Genomic DNA, 17,741 nt, shown 5'->3' with positions numbered 1-17,741 from the left:
CCCCCTCGCTAAATTAGAGGCTGCTCAGTCGTTCACGTCACTGTCAGATCAGGTTGATCTTCATTTGCGGCACAACACACTCGTCTCCAGCTTACTTGGCAGGGCCGTCTTCTGCTATCCTTATTTCATTACGAAGTATCGTCCTTACCCGACATTACACCGGCATACTCCCCTTGGTATCCCCTCCCTCGAGTAACAGTTCCTACCATTCCAATCAACGTATCCGAAACCTCACATCCCGTATGTCGTCGAGCTCGAATATGCACTCTTCGCTACCGCTACGGTGATCTAACAACCGTTACGTACACAGATGCCTCCTTCTCTACCAAAGACGCACGCGGGGTCGCAGTAGTTGTTCGTCCTGCCCACCCGCCATTGCAGAAAAGATACTCGGGCGTTCCTTCCGCCCTGTCTCTCGAGGCTCAAGCAATCACTGACGCCATCCTATCCTTCAACACTCCCGGTAACCACGTGATTCTCAGCGACAGTTAGGATGCTCTCCGCTTGTTTCAGCAGCAGTTGCTTCCCATCAATATGACGCGTGCACTTCACTCTCATCTGGCCAAACACACTGGTACTAGCTACGTGCTGGACTGGGTTGCTGGTCACGCAGGCGTACCGGGCAACGAGCTGGCGCATCAGCTCTCCCGTGATCCGTCCCAACCGGGAGACTCGGAGACGCCCTGGCCAACCCCTGTCCACCCACCCAGGCAGGCACGACAAGCCCGTCTACATCGACACGAGACTGGGCACGAGTTATTCAGCAATAGGCAGACTCTAACCTCTCCATCTCACCTCTTACCCCGGGCAGATGCTTGTCTTATACGGCAAGCGCAAATGGACAGCCTTCCAACCCCACACATACTACATCGATTAGAAGGCCATCGCAGCCCTGCACGGTGCTATAAGTGTTCTGGCTTTCCCAGCACGCCGCATGTCCTTTGGGTCTTCGCAACCATCACTCTCCAATCATCTTAAATCCCTTTCATCTCCTCCCTCTTCTCTCCAAGACTGGCTCGCGCCGCCGGAGGGACCGGACCGTGCGGCCTGGTGGCGACCTCTGGTGGCTCACATTCGTCAGGTCCTCCCGTGTGTATAGATAATTATTTTCCCCTTCAGAACCGCGGACTTCGGGGGTATTTTTTTGTGTGTGTGTCAATAAAGTTTACCAACAACAACAACAAGTACAGATCTAATTTGAGAGAATGATCTGCCTCTGAAGTCCAAGTGCTAGATGGGTGGAGGGTGTGCTCATCAATGTCAGGTTGGTGATGTTTTTCCGCAAAAAACTCTCTTGATTTCATTCTTCGAGAAAAAAAGCTAATCTCAAAAGGGACGACTTGCTCCGAAAACAGCGACAAAACAAAAGCGCCAGGCCGCCTTCCCTAATAACCAAATTTTGACACACCCCCCCAGAGGTAAAAAATATCCTGCGGAAATACTACCCTATTTTAGCTTGTAACGACAGACTTAAAAGACGTTCCTGGAAGCACCAAGTGTTGCCTACCGGAGAAATAGGAATTTAAAAGATATTTTATTGCAGGCTAAAAGAGGGCCTTCAAAGCAACCAGTCATAGCCAGCAGTTCCCGTCCCAGATGCAAGACTTGCAGGCTCATGCAGACAGACTGCATTGTAAAAGGCACAGCCAGCAATAACGTTGACAAATATAATTCAACTTTTACGTGCACTTCAGCCAACCTTGTGTATATGTTACAATACTGTATCTGTCACAAACAGTATATAGGAGAAACGAGTAAACCTTGTGAGCTTACGTCTAAACGGCCACCCGGGCGGATACTTATAGCAAGGCCTCCATACCTGTAGCGCAGCATTTCCACCAACCAGGTCACAATTTTGATGACCTTAAGTTGTATATACTTCACTCAAACTTTAAGTTTCCTAGTGACAGAAAAAACAGAGGATCCTATTAAATTGAGAAATTCAACTTCGTAGAACCTGCTGGAATAATGCGTCTAGGGGCAACTTGGAATCATTGCGATGTTCACAGGGAATACAGCATTAGGCAATGCCTTGCTTGTACCTTATGCTAAGAATAAGAGCCCCTCCCTCTGCTGCTTATGTGGTCACGTAATTACTTTTGTTTTCATTCCGTAACTTCCTGCTTACTATGCACAGGCATCTCTACAAGCTTTGCTCCGGAATTTCATTGTTTTGTTTAATGTTTTATGTGTTTTCTTCTGTCTTTTTGCTTCGCTTTGTATTGTGCCCCGTACGTCTTTGGAACTTTATATCTTCGTTTATGAGTTTCAGAAAAGGCCTGTACCAAGAATGTCGCTGTTGGCGAAACGTGCCATTTTAGTTGTGTCGTCATTGCTCTCTTTTGTGTGTGTGCGCATGGTTTTTTATTGACGTAGTTGTTTTCCCCCTTTCCTTCCTTTTCTTTTCCCCAGGGCTTGCAGATACCTTTTGATAAGAACTTCTCTTACCACCAGTTCTGCTTCCGGCGTTTCTGAGAACCTTGCTGTAGGCCACGCGGCGTGCCAACAAACACCCTCTCACCCTTTCCATCCAAGAATTTCACGGAATATAGGCCTCACTTGATTGATTGATTGTATGGTTTAACGCGCCGTCGCAACGCAGGCGATGATGCTCGCGGTAGTGGAGGCTCCGGATTAATTTCGACCATTTGGGCGATCTTTACGTGCGCTGAAATTTTGTACGCACGGGTGTTTTTGCTTTTCGCCTCCATCAGAAAGCGGCCACCGCTGCCGGGAATCGAACCCGCGACATCGTGCTCAGCAGCGCAACGCCTTAGCCACTGAGCCACCGCGACGGGTATCCTCCGCACCTGACTTTTCTCTCACCAACCAACTTTGTGACTAAAACTTTCAAACCTTCTTTCCTCGTCAATATCTCCCGCCGCGCACGCGCAGATCAATCGGTTTCCTACATTCCACTTCCTCTCCTGTTCTCTCCTGGGGACCTACGCCTACATAGAGCGTGTCCAGCCCGGCATATATATATATATATATATATATATATAAAAATATAGTCGGGAAGTAGAGTCTTTAGTTGCTGCAGTAATACACACAACGAAGAAGTACGCTCTTCGGAGACTTATTTTTTACTTTTCGACATGAGACAGGTCTTCCTCAGGAATGCAAGCTTTGGGAAAATTAGACTCAGAGTGGGGGCGGCGCCCTGAAACACAAGCCACATGGGAAACAAACACACAAACGACCACACACACCATACAGAGCTCATACTGCCAAAGGCAAGCGAAAAAGACCCTCAAGAAAGAAAAAAAAAGACGAAAGAACGGGGGGAAAACAAGGTGGCAAGAAGAAGGCAAGAAAAAGGCAAGGAGCAACGCACTGCATGAGCGCGAGTGGTGGGGATAACAGGAAATGCGACGAATTCATGGGTGGCGAAAGGCCGAAAAACATCCGGTGTCTCCGAGAGGGGATAACTACAAAGCTCACGCTGCCACGAGCAGTGATTTTACATGCGCGTCACCGGTAACAAGGATTAACTACCGACCCTCTTCAGGGGCAAGGTAAAGAATGCAAGCGGGGCCAATTACTGTATCTGAAGTGCAGGCAGCCTCCGCAACTTTGGGGGGTCCCACAAAAGCCAATGGGGGAGCCCATTTGAGGCGTCCCCTTCCCTACCGACGCCTTCCTTTGTACACGGCATCGCTTCGTGGTTCTGATCCCCGTGACTTCGCTCCGGCAGAGTCTTCGTGCCGTGCTACACCCGCATTGCAGGCCCGGCTAGCCCTAGCCGGGGCATTGGACCATCGACATGTGCGACGGTTCCCCTCCACTCGGGCATGTGATGACTGGCCTACTCAGCAGTCGCAGCCCACACCGTTTCCCCTGCCGGAAAGCTGCTGCAGTCCCATACGGCCGTACTTGCGTTGACGACGCTTCGTGGCTTCCTGAGCCACGGAGTGGCCGGCAGCGAGCGACCTTCGACAACGAGTCCGAGATTCCCTTGCTGATCTCGCAGCAGAGGCACGGGATGATCTCTTACGCGACGTGGGATGGAGCGTGGGGTACACGCTTCCAAACATGACCTCGTACGGGCGACTCAACCCCTATCCCAACCGACCCAGCGACGAAGCTACCGCGGGCGACAAAGAAGGAAAAATCGGCCCGGAAACCGGTATGGCGACGGACAACACCCCCGAGCAAGAAAGTCCCTCACGCGGCGCCACAAACGCGCCTCATCACCCAGACAGAAGGTACGGGGCCCAGCTACGCCGCCATTGCGGTGCGCGCGGGGAGTGACGCAGAGGACCCAGAAAAAATGGCGGAGAACAGACGATGCGAGGAAGCACATGAGGCCCGCGTGCGCCGACAGCAGCGGCGCTCCGAGCTGCGCCGTGGTCTTGAAGCAATCGAGATGGCGCGGGCTGCCGCTGCTCCCCTCGAGCATACTGCGACCGGGCGTACGCCGACACAAGTGCTGCCGGCTGTCGACGGCACCGAACCCCACCCTGCACGACAGAACGAAAGCAACATGGCTGCGCCCAGGCCTGACGCCACTCCTACCCCACCACCTCTGACTCCCCAATCCATCGCCGTAGATTCAAGGGAGACGACGGCGCGGCCGCCCCCTGGCAGATTCAGAGCAAGCGACGGCGGCGCCGTCAACGGCAGACACCGCTTTTGTTACCGGCCAGGGAAACTGCGGGGCCCGTCTTGTTTCGGCCAGCGGGAGGTACCTCTTTCCTCTCCGCATCCCCAGACGCGATTTCGCGTCAACTCGCGGTGATAGCGGGACTGCTCGAGGTGCGGGTGAACGTTCAGGGAATTGTGGTGGCCACCAATACCTCATCTCCTGAGTGTCTCGCCAGACTCCTGGATGTGACCTCGCTGTGTGGCTTGACAGTCCGCGCACGAGAACCCATCGGCCGCAACTTCAGCCGCGGGACCATCTACGGCGTTGATGTGAACATATCCACAGCGGATCTCCTTGCTGTGATCGAGACGACAGTCCCTTTGATCTCCGCCGGGAGAGCCGGACAGAGTACCCTTTGCCTGCAGTTCGCCGGGCCGTCCCCTCCACAGCAAGTGAGACTCTTCAAGAGGCCTGTCTGGGTGAGAGCTTGTCGCCCTCGTCCTCTGCAGTGCAAACGTTGCGGGCTGTTGGACCATGCGACGGCCTCCTGCCCACGCCCCGCGAGGTGTGCGCGCTGTGGGGGACCGCATCGGCCCGTCGACTGCGGGGCCAGAGTTCCCACCTGCACAAACTGCCGTAGCCCCCACTCTGTCAATGACCCTCAGTGCCCCCGTTGGCAACATGCACGACGGGTGACGACAGAGCTGGTGTGGGCTACACAACCTGTTTCACGAGTGGCCCTCCAGACCTCACTCCGCCAAACTACAATCCGTCGTCCTGCAGCCCGCCTCAGCCTCCCAGGCAGAGCCAGGCTCCTCCACCCTGACACATGGCCAGCTCTAACGGACCAAGACCACGCGTTATCCAGTGGAACGTTCACTCACTACGAAGACGCAGTTTGGAGCTGGCCGACCGCCTCCTACGGGCTGACTTCGATGTACTGGCCCTGCAGGAGGTTATGGTGAGGGGGGAGCCACTCCGGCTTCCTGGATACGTAGGCTACCTCAGCCGCACCTCGTGTGAGCTAGAGTCCTGCACTACGACCCCCTGCCTGGATCTCAGTCACCCACAGGGACCGTCCCAGGCGGCCCTGTACGTGAGACGGGACCTATCAAGCCTGGCTTTGAACCTGGATGTATCATGGCCCTGGATGAATCATATTGTCGCTGAAGAAGAAAGTGTATTACAGCTGCATCTTACCGGTACTCACCTACGGGGCAGAAACTTGGAGGCGCACTAAGAGGGTTCAACGTAAATTGAGAACGACTCAGCGGGCAATGGAGCGGAAAATGATAGGTGTAGCATTAAGGGGCAAGAAGAGAGCGGAGTGGGTCAGGGAACAAACACGTGTTAAGGACATATTAGTAGAGATTAAGAAGAAGAAATGGACGTGGGCAGGGCATGTAATGCGAAGGCAAGATAACCGCTGGTCATTAAGGGTAACACAGTGGATCCCTAGAGAAGGCAAGCGCTGCAGGGGGCGGCAGAAAGTTAGATGGGCAGATGAGATCAAGAAGTTTGCGGGAATAAATTGGTCACAGTTGGCACAGGACCGAGGTAATTGGAGAATAATGGGAGAGGCCTTTGCCCTGCAGTGGGCGTAGATAGGCTGGTGATGATGATGATGATGATGAATCATGGCCCTATGGAGTGCGTCGGCGCTACAGTACGTATGGGCGGCACATGCACCTCGGTTGTCAGTATTTACATCAGGCCAGGAAAACCTTGGGACGCCAGCCAACTGGGCCGACTGCGGAGCCTTCTGGGTCGTGACTGCCTTATCTGCGGGGACTTCAACGCCCACCACCAGCACTGGGGAAGTCGCCGGAGCAACATACGGGGTAGGGACATCCTAGATGCGTTGGTCGCTACAGCACTGCTGATAATCAACACTGGCAGCCCAAACTTTGTCCGCCCAGCCTGCCAGACGTGCATTGACCTCGCAATGGTGTCCGAGCGCTGTACCTACAACTGGGAGACGGCAAACGATACCTGGTGCTCCGACCATTTCCCAATACTCCACCCCGTCCTCCCTGTACCGGCGTTTTGACACCAGACGCTGCAGAGTGATCAACTGGACCATCTTCAGGCAAAAACTGAGCGAACGGCTGGAAACAGCAGACGACAGCACCCTGCTGAAGGAACTTGCTCCCTGAACTGAAGCTGACACTACCTACACCGAAGTGACCCGGGGAAAGCCGATGCCTGATATTAAGGCACTCAACCTTCGGGCCGCCAGGACCAGAGCCCAGAAGCAGGCCATCTGCCACAACAGCCCTGCCCTTTGGACGACCTTCAGACTACTAGACGCAGCAGCCAGACGGCACGCCAGGCAGCAGCGCCAGAGATGCTGGCAAAGCCTCTGCTGCTCCCTTGACAGCAGCCGGGACCCTGCCCGGGCGTGGAAGCTGTTCAATTCTATCACACAGCCGGTCTGCGCTCTGCGCCCAATACACTCAGTGGCCATAGGGCCAGGGATAAGGGAGCAGTAGCTGGCTGAGCTCCTTGCAGAGCAGTTTGCCCCTTGCGCCAACCCGATACACCCACTTCCAACGCAGGTCCCTATGGCCACTATCTTCAGGCTGGCCCACACGAGAGCAGGCTGCTACCATACAGAGTCCCCCTCGCCGAGCCGGCACGGAGACCAGCTGACCCTCGGGCAGAAGCGGCCTGCAACGCAGACATCACACTGGCTGACCTCATGACGGCTGTGCGGCGCTGCCCCCGGGGGCACAGCACCCCCTGCGCCGACGGCATCACCTATGCCATGCTGCGAAACGTGGACACCGACCAGCAGCTGCGACTACTGGACCTTTTTTCAACCATATCTGGAGGACCGGCACCATCCCTGAGGACTGGAGGACGGCTATTGTGAGAGCAGTGCTGAAGACTGGCAAACCACCTAGCGAGCCTTCCTCGTATCGTCCCATCTCTCAGACCTCAGCGATGGGGAAACTCATGGAGACGGTGGTCCTGGGCAGACTAGAATGGCTAACAGGGCTACGAAATGCGCTTGATGAAAAGCAGAGTGGCTTCCGAAGGTCTTGCTGCACCGATGACGCCCTCGCGGATGTGGTGTCGTTTCTAGAGCAGGCCCGACACGAGAAAGAGCGGCGTACCTCCTGCTCCTGAACGTCAAGTCAGCTTTTGACACGCTACCGCACCAGACCATCCACGATGATCTTGACCGACTGGGAGCAGAAGGAAGGCTCAGAAGTTACGTAAGTGGCTTTCTCAGAGACCGCAAACTGCGTGTACGCGTAGTCAAGACCCTGAGCGGCCATCGCGGAGTGGGGACTGGTGTCCCGCAGGGCAGCGTCTTGATCCCAGTACTCTTCAACCTTTCCATGGCGGACCTACCCAGCTGTCAACCGGAATCCCTGGAGTACCCGGTAGAGATGGCCATTTATGCCGACGACGTGGCACTCTGTACCCGGGGCCCCACCAAATTTGGAAGGCGGGTTTGCGCAACCCTACAGGCGGCCCTCGACGCAGTGGCGAATCACTTGACGAGTCAGAGACAGACTCTCCGAGGCCAAAACGGAGGCCATCGCAATCCAGCCGCGCCCAGCTCAAGTCCGACGCACTGCTCCACTGCATCTCGACGGAAGACCCCTCCCCTGTCCACGCAAAGTCGTCTACCTTGGCCTGGCCATCGACGAAACCCTCTCATGGAAGTCCGCCGTTGGGGCACAACTGGACCAAATGACCCGCGCCGTTAGGGGCATCAACCATGTCGTGGCACAGGGTAGAGGGTGCTCGCTCCAGCGGGCGCTCCGGATCTACAGAGCCTGCACTGTCTCGCGTGTTCTTTACGCATTCCCCCTGGTGAACCTCAGGGACGCCCAATGGAAGACCCTGGAGCTGGCCCATCGAAAGGCCCTTCGGCGCTGCGTCGGCCTCCCAAGACTCCCCAGTGGCCAGCACCCTGACGGAAACTGGAAGCTGGCGCATCCAGCTGCTCGCCACGCAGACAGCGCTGCGACATGTGCACCGAGCTGCACCGAGCACCTGGAGGTGACCACCTCCTCGCCAGGCTCCACTCGTGAGGCCAATCCCGCATGGGCAGCATGGCCGCTCTATTCGAGGACTATGTCGAAGTCCCTCAGAGGGCGTGCCTTCTGCCCCCACCGCCACCGGCAGCTGCGCCCCTAGACATAAATACCACGCTGCCAGGAGTGGGGTCCCGGGCGAGACTGCCAGAGGTCGGGATTCGCCAGGAAGCGGCTGCCCTCATAGACCTGGAACCGCCGGGACAACTGCTGGTGCACAGAGATGGCTCGGTCCTTCCAAGTGAGGGACGAGGTGCTGCTGCCTGCACTGCCCCGGCCATGGGAGCTAATCGGCAATGCCAGCTGCCATTCCCCACCAGCTCCACAGCGGCCGAGCTGGCAGGCCTACACTTTGCCGCGGACATGCTGCGAGAAGACCCACCGCCAGCGGCCACCATCTTCTGCGACTCCCGGCCGGCGCTACTTCGCCTAAGGGAGGCATCTGCACCACGGGGGCGAGGTGGCCACCTCGAGATATCCCTGGTTGCCAAGCTGCGCCACCTACAGAAACAAGGCTGCACCCCCGACATCAGTGGCTTCCTGCCCACGTCTGTATACCGGGGAACGAGGCTGCAGACGATTTAGCCAAAGCATCCCACCACTCCCCAACGGCCCCAGTTTCCGCGTCCCTGGTGCGCTATGATGTTGCCAGGGACGTCATCAGGCGTGAGATGGCCGCCTGCCACCCCTGCAAACCAGTGGCCACCGGCGAGGCCCCGCACTCCTCCCCACCAGAGGGATAACCCAGACTGAGTGGTCCCTCCTCCTCCGCCTCCGGACCGGCTGCTACAACACAGCAGCACGCCTCCACAGGCAGGGCCGCAAGGCCACACCCACCTGTGCCCACTGCCCCGACCCCGAGACACTGGATCACGTCCTCCGCTCCTGCCCTGCGTACGCTGGTGCCCGGAACAAAGTGGTGTCTGGATACCGGCGGCTGGGGCTACCATCAAGCACCGCAGATGACATCCTGCGTCCTAGGGGGCCCTTCATGCTGCACCGGGAGGCATTCAGGCTGCTTCTCTCGTACCTCGACGAGTCAGGCCTGAACACCCGCCCATGAACTGTAAAAACCAGATCTCACCGGCCATACACCCCCTGTTAGCCCTCTTATGTGCGTGGCTATGTATGTGTGAGTGCGTGTGCGTGTAAATAGGCTGTAGGTAAACTGAGAGCGTATGTATATAGTCTGTACACAGCCTTTTGTACATAGTCTGTGCATAGCCTGTTATCATACTTAATTAACAATTCCATCTCACTCCTTCTTCCCCCGGCGATACCTGTGCCCTCTACCGAGAGGCAAAACTTCGCCCTGTAAATATCGTCATATTAATAAACAATTTCTCTCTCTCTCTCTCGTCGTGTCACGCCAGGTCAATGCACGGCAATCGGCCTGTCGCCGGCACGCGTGGACCCCTGGGCCCAATGGAAAATATCGCGGAGCGTGGCAATTTGTAAAAACATGAAAACAAGAAGAGAGAGGCGACCGTAGGTATGTGCCGTGCCTCAGGGGCAACCAAAAAATAGAAAAAAGAGGGAAACAATGAAAAAGAGAAGCAAAGCAAAACACGAGTGAAAAGACAGGAAGGACGCGCGCACTCCGTGAACACCAGCATTGGGGATCACAATGGGAATACAAGACACCCGAGGCATAGGCCACAACAGACACCAAAATAAAATACTCCTTACACGCTCGGTTGGAGTTAAAAGCGTCAATATTCCATTTCACATTTCTCAAGGATCAAATCGGAATGACATATTCATTCATTCATTCATTCATTTTTATTTCCTTAAGGACCCCACTGGGGGGTATTACATAAGGGGTGGATATACAGAAAAATACACATTTGAACGCATTAGTTCTATGAACACAGGTGACTACTGACATTTGCTATGAAATTTAATGGGCAGGTGGTTGAAACAATGGAGCAGGGAAGGTCATTCCAATCTTTGGCTGCACGGGGAAAAAAAGAAGCGGAAAAGGTGACAGTTCTGGTACGATAACGGGACACTTGAAGTGGATGGCCGGTGCGGTGTGAAATGTATGTCGGTGTGAAATGTATGTATATATGGTGACATAAACAGGCAATGGGTACAATCTGGCTATTAATGAGGCGTGTTATGCTTGCTAAGCGTTGAGACAAGGAAATAAGAGAGAAGAAAAATAAAAAAATAGCGGGGGCGGGAAGAGAAGTGTTCGTAGGGGTCGGGAGAGGACGAGATAATTATAGTGGCTGCGGAACGTAACGGTGGATTGTTAGTGTTACAATGTACAACCTCACACCTGCAGCAACAGGCGGCCTGTAAACCTCAGACCGTGCAATGCCCTGCGCGGGAAAGGCTGATGCACACGAAGGGCTTATTGTGAGCATAGCAAAAGGACAACAAAACTACAAGGTCTCGTATGTCCCGGGGTCACAATGCTTCAATGGCCATGCAGAGTACGAATTACAGTCATAGTTCCAGGACTCTGATTGAGACCCCCCTTTAGGGTATTAAATTTGTAGATTAAGTAAGACTCACATTGTTCTCGGTCCCTACAGCTAGAAAAAGTGCTCCGTAGAAACGTTACTTTAATGTCATCGAAGAGTGATTTTGCATCGCTAGGTGTCTGGACAAGGGAAGGTTTGGGAGTGCCTTAGTGTGATAGCGGTGATTGTTAAACCGCATTCGAAAAAGTCCATCCGTCTGTCCTATGTACTGCATATTACATCCGCCACACTCCAATAAGTGAACCAAATTGGACGAGTCACAAGCAAATGACCCACGTATAGAATATCGGAAGTCCGAATGTGTGCTAATTGCCACCCTCACGGTCTGCGCGTGTTTACACACCAAACATCTGTTTTTGCCACACGGTCGGCAGCCTTATTGCTGGGCGTCCCCGTCTTTGGCATGAACAAGACAGTCCCCTATGCCTTTTGCGCGCCTGTACATTACACGCAGAGGATCACTGAAAATTTTGGAAAGTCGCTCGCTCGTCTGGAGAATGTTGATGTGCTTTCTTTAAATTTTATTGACGTTTGGCGGGCTACTAGTAAAAGTGAAGACTAAATTAGCGCGGGAAATATTCCCATCATTGACGTGCGACCCCCGTGTTACGATTTCAACTTGCCGCCCTAGAAATGGCGTCGTCAACAAGGGCCGGCGGGTAACGCTGTTTGACGAGGACGCCCCGCATTCGGCTGGCATTCGAACAAAAGTCTTCATCGCTGGAGCAAATTCTTCTAAATTTATGTGCCTGGGAATAAGGGATAGCCGTTCAGCAATGGCGTCGGTGGAAGCTGTTGAAGTGCAGGTACTGTTGGCGGTCTGTAGGTTTCCTGTACACACTCGTCTCCAGTGACCCCGCCCGCACATGAACCTTAACGTCCAAGAAACTAATTTCGGTGCGAGAGTACTCGTAGGTGAATGAGATATTAGGAAGAACTGTGTTGAATTCTTCTATAAAGGCCATTAGTCATTGCTCACTGTCTGTCCAGATCATGAAAATGTCGTCAAGGAATCGCTTGTACAATGCAGGTAACTCTCTGAAGTAGAGAGGAATTTGGTTTCAATATTGTGCATGAATAATGTGACATAATAGGGCGCCATTTTTGTTCCCATCGCAGTACCACTTGTTTCGAGAAAGTATTTGTTTTCCAATTTAAAACTGTTGATTTCTAGTACGAGGTGCGTTAATACCTCAACAACCCTCGGGCTTGAGAGACTTCTTCGCGGTGTTCATTGTACGACTGAATGAGGGCATTGATTCCATCGCTGTGCGGTACGTTGCTGTAAAGGGTGGTCACGTCCAATGTTAGTAGAAATGCCCTGTCCAGCAGAACCATGCCATAGATTTCTTGGAGAAAATGGTTTGTGTCCCGTGAGTATGACGGAAATTGAGGGGGTACATCGCGAATGAGGTAATCTATATAACTTGAAATTGGCTCTGTGATGGTGCCTATTCCCGATGTAATTGGGCCGTCGGGATTTCCAATTTTGTGTAATTTTGGAAGCATTTGAAAGCGGCCAACCAATGGGTGACCCGATGTGAGTGCCGTGGCAAGTTTTCTATCAATTTCTCGGGCTCCAGCACGTTATTTACATTTTTTTTGTGTTCTTTACTAGGGTCTGATAGAAAGGGCTTATAGAATTTTCGGTCGCCTAATTGCCGATCCCCTTCTTTAACGTAATCATTCCGGTCGACAATAATAATCCCGCCCTTGTCAGCTGACGTGCGACAAAAAAAGTTCCTGCGTTTTTGCAGCCGCCCCATTCCATAGGGGCGATTTCCCGTGCAAGCCGGGTGAACTTCCCAAGCGTTGTAGTGCCACACAAGGGCCGAGCGCCAGGCCGGGATGTCGCTTGTACCTATTTTACCGGTAGGTGCCCGGCGCTACCAAGGAACACGAATTCACATGGTGCCTTCCACAGTCACGATGGACGCTCAACTTGCTACCGCCTGTGGGAGGACAAGCCGCCAGACTCTTTCACCCCCGGCAATGGCGCAACGCGGCATGATCGCCGGGGGCCCCGCCAGATGGACAAGGGTCAGGGGCCCCTCGATAGGGTAAAGGCAGCTTTCTAGACGTGGATTCCCCTTTCAAGGGTCCGCACTCGACCAGGGACGCCTGTACCCATTAAAGAAACCGGTGAGTGCCCGGCGGCACCAGGTTTCGAACCCAGTATCTTCCGCATACGAGGCGAGTGCTGTACCTATGAGCCACCGCTGCACTCTTCTGGTATGCGGAAAGTACTGGGTTCGAATCCTGGTGCCGCCGGGCACCCACCGGTTTCTCTATTGGGTACAGGCGTCCCTGGCCGAGTGCGGACCCTTGAAAGGGGAATCCACGTCTAGAAAGCTGCCTTTACCCTATCGAGGGGCCCCTGACCCTTGTCCATCTGGCGGGGCCCCCGGCCATCATGCCGCGTTGCGCCATTTCCGGGGGTGAAAGAGTCTGGCGGCTTGTCCTCCCACAGGCGGTAGCGAGTTGAGCGTCCATCGTGGCTGTGGAAGGCACCATGTGAATTCGTGTTCCTTGGTAGCGCCGGGCACCTACCGGTAAAATAGGTACAAGCGACACCCCGGCCTGGCGCTCGGCCCTTGTGTGGCACTACAACGCTTGGGAAGTTCACCCGGCTTGCACGGGAAATCGGCCCTATGAAATGGGGCGGCTGCAAAAACGCAGGAACCTTTTTTTTTATAACAATGTCCTGTCGGTTACTCAATGCATTAAGAGCATCCTGTTCGTTTTTTGTGATGTGATGACGGGTTCAGCGTGATCGGTATGCCTGGAAAACGTCTCTCCGAACTGCACGAATATACAAGTCGAGATTTTCCTCTCTTTGTGCACTGGGGGTCCAGTGGTGCTTGGCGACGAAAGAAGGTATGGCGTTCTCGCCATCACTTCTATCGAACAAGTACTCTCGTAAACGCAGAGTACGAGCAAAATTATCTATATCTTTCAGGAGTGTTAATTCTGAGTACTACCCGTTGCTCGGGCAAAATGTGAGACCCAGGGACAGAACAGATATCTCAGTGGCGCGTAATTTTTTCTTGAAAAATTAACGACTTGTCCGCCCCCATTGCCGCCTTCAACCCCTAGCCGTGGTTCCCCCGGCATGCTGCCAACACCCTCCTCGCCGCCAACCGCACACACAAGAGGCAGACACGGTTGTTGTCTGACGCCCCACGCATACTACCTGCCATGCCCCGGGACATTATCCCTGGCGAGATTTTTTAAGTTGTTTTTGAAACCTCGAAGGTTTTTTTGGCCTCAAACAAATTCAGCTCCTCGAGTTCCGGCGGTGAAACTAAGGCACTTTCCCAGACTCCACGTTCCTCTCCCACAAGTGACGTTAATATTTTTTCAGAGTGCTTCATTGTGACCTGGAGTAATTCTAGAGAAGCGGTATTTAGTATTCGATTCCATTTTTCTACATTCTCGTTAGATAGGTTCTTCATTGAAGGAGGCAGTGAAATACGAAGCCCTTTTGGTAGAATACCTTCAAGAATATATGTTTAAAGGGTACGAACATGAAGGTCATGGCGTACGCGCTTGTCTACAAGTTTCCTGACTAATATGAATTCTTTGGATTTTAGTGTTACGGCACCAGAGGAAGAGGAAGTCGGATGGGGCTCGGGGCCAACACGTCAATCACACTGCACTCGGCGCGCCGATCCAGGGCATTTCCTTAGGTTGTACCTTGGAGCTGGAGTTTTCACAGCGTCCTCACTGTCCCCCGTGGAAAGTGTGTGCAGCGCTGCGCAATCTTGCGGTGCTATCCTCGACAGGGGTTGCTGCGGTGTTGTCTGGTGGGTGCTCGTTGTGGATAACTCGGGTGACGTGCGTCCATTTCCCCGTCGGAACTCAGCGGTGGGGCAAGGGCTATAACACTTTCGTCGTCGGAGGCGTAGGAAGGGTTACTCGGGTACTGGTGTCGGGTCCACTTTATGGGCTTCAGGGCTGGCACTCTGCTTTCGTTGTCGGCGTGGGGGAAGTACCTCCGGTGGTGGAGCTGGACCGTCAGGAAGGGCAGTTGCACCTCCGGAGGGCGTTGCGACAAGGGAGTGGTGAGGGCGAAGACTGGTAGCTGGAATCGGGGCAGTCACACGGGTTAGTGGGGGCCAGTCCAAGTCCAAATGCCGACTTGGTTCAGTTTGCAGTGTGGCCTGTGCGAACGTAGGCTCCTGTTGCGTTTCACGAGCAGGTGATGGTTACGCATAATCCTGCCAGTCTGCAAACATAGGCCGTAGGAGTTTTAGGAGGAAGGTGTACAAGTTCCACGCCATAACCGACACACCACAAAAACTGGGGTGTAGACCATAGGCTGCCAGCACCATTTTGGGGGGGAAGTGATGCAGACAGTGTTCAAAGAAAAAGACATTTTCACGGTTTTTGCACAACTCGACCAAGAGGCAGTTGAAGGCGTTAGCTTCTCTGTTGAATCTCGCTGCACCGCACCAATCATGGGGGTTCCGTCGACGGTTTAGCGACAGTGGGAGCAGCAGAGTTAATAATGTTGCCTGGATATCAGGTCTTTCCATTGCAATGTGGTCGAGAAGATTCGAGTATCTCTCCTTCGCGACTTGGCCGTTTGTGTTGGCTACGTCGTTTGTCCCAACGTGTAGGATGAGTTCTGTCACACCTCGTGGCACGAAGTCCAACAAGTTCACAACGTCGCGGATGCCGGCTCCCGGTAGCGTGATAAACGCTGTTGAATAAGGACTAGATGGGTTGAAGTTCTTGTGTAAATATTTGGTTTGCGAATCCCCAACGATATTGCACGTGGCGGCATGAGAAGGGAATTTCCAGATGAGTCTCGAAGAGGCGCACGTGGCAGACAATTTAGAAAAAGTGGTGAAGTAGAGTCCTTAGTTGCTGCAGGAATGCGCACAAAGTAGATGTACGCTCTTCGGAGACTTTATTTCCAACGTTTCGACCTCAGGCAGCTCGACTCTCGGTGACACCGGATGTTTTTCGGCCTGTAACTAGATGTATGCTCTTCGGAAACTTTATTTCCAACGTTTCGACCTCAGGCAGCTCGACTCTCGGTGACACCGGATGTTTTTCGGCCTTTCGCCACCCATGAACTCGTCGCATTTCCTGTTATCCCCACCACTCGCCTTCATACAGTGTGTTCCTCCTTGCCTCTTTCTTGCCTCCTCCTTGCCAACTTGTTTCCCCACTCGTTCTTTCGCCTTTTTTTGGGTCTTTTTCGCTTGCCTTTGGCAGAATAAGCTCTGTATGGTGTGTGTGATCGTTTGTGTGTATGTTTCCCATGTGGCTTGTGTTTCGGGGCGCCACCCCCACTCTGAGTCCATAACGATTTCTCCCAAAGCTTTCATTCCTGAGGAAGACCTGTCTCAGGTCGAAATGTTGGAAATAAAGCCTGCGAAGAGCGTACGTCTACTTTCTAGATATATATATATATATATATATACATATATATATATATCTAGATATATATATATATATATATATCTATATCTAGATATATATATATATATCTATATATATATATATATATATATACGGTTTGGAAATGAGGGGCTCGTTAGGAAATACAGAAAGAAATGCCGGCAGTCTACAACGCCAAAGAAGGCATAGGGGAAGGTTAGACTATTTTTTTACAGTTAGTGACGTTACATTATTATTAATGTTTATTAATTACGTGAGAAAGAAAGAAAGAAAAACACACGCCCAGAGTGGGGACCGAACCCACGCCTTTCGATTAGATGTCGAATGCCTTACCAATTCGGCTATCTGGGCGAGTGTGTTCTGCTTCACTTTCTGGGGTATTTATATTTACTACAACTGTATATGACGCTTGAGAGAACTGTAGTCAGAGTGGCGCTGGCTACCACCCTCAAGCGTCATATACAGTTGTAGTAAAGATAAATACCCCAGAAAGTGAAGCAGAACACAGTCGCCCAGATAGCCGAATTGGTAAGGCATTCGAGATCTAATCGAAAGGCGTGGGTTCGGTCCCCACTCTGGGCGCGTGTTTTTCTGTCTTTCTTTCTCACCTGATTAATAAATATTAATAATAATGTAACGTCACTAACTGTAAAAAAATAGTCTAACCTTCCCCTATGCCTTCTTTGGCGTTGTAGACTGCCGGCATTTCTTTCTGTATATATATATATATATATATATATAAATATATATATATATACAAGAGAAGAAAAACTTCGAACAAGGTAAAAGCACGATTGTGGCCTACGTTTCAGCAAAGAGAACTTGCTTTCCTCAGGGCAATCTCTCGCCTGGCAGGCAGGGTTTATATAGGGGTAGGACCCCTGGTGAAAGGAGAGGGAAAGGTGGAAGGGAAATTGAGCAAGCTGATTGGTTTCGGAGTGTGTCGGGGGAGAGATTGAGGGCTCAAGAAGGTTGTCTAGTTTAAGCCGCGAAGTAGGTCACACGGAAGTCAGCTGGTGGTTGATATTCGTAGAATTTTTGGACAGACAGGATGAGAGGGTGCTTATTGACCCGCCGCGGGGTATAGGGAAAGGATCTCAGAACCGCCGGAAGCAGACCAGGCGGTGAGGGTGGGGTCCTTATCAGAAACTCTCTGCAAGCCTCCGGTCAAAAGAAAAGATAGAGACGGGGGGGAAA

The 17,741-nt window shown here is 52.8% G+C and overlaps 1 long non-coding RNA gene and 1 other non-coding gene across 2 annotated transcripts in view; one reads left to right on the top strand and one right to left on the bottom strand.

Moving 5' to 3' along the window:
- The window catches only part of LOC144167261 (uncharacterized), a 99,267-nt gene that overhangs the window by 59,650 nt on the left and 21,876 nt on the right, over nucleotides 1-17,741 (top strand). The gene's annotated exons all lie outside the window — the stretch shown is intronic.
- Trnar-ucu (transfer RNA arginine (anticodon UCU)) lies at nucleotides 16,824-16,895 on the bottom strand. Its single transcript has one exon. It is a non-coding gene; the product is annotated as a tRNA-Arg (tRNA).

The sequence above is a fragment of the Haemaphysalis longicornis genome, unplaced genomic scaffold (genome assembly GCF_048455015.1).
Source record: "Haemaphysalis longicornis isolate Haplotype H1 unplaced genomic scaffold, Haemaphysalis longicornis Haplotype H1 scaffold_2, whole genome shotgun sequence".
In the NCBI taxonomy this organism is placed as follows: domain Eukaryota; kingdom Metazoa; phylum Arthropoda; class Arachnida; order Ixodida; family Ixodidae; genus Haemaphysalis; species Haemaphysalis longicornis.
This window is presented reverse-complemented; position numbering and strand designations above follow the sequence as displayed.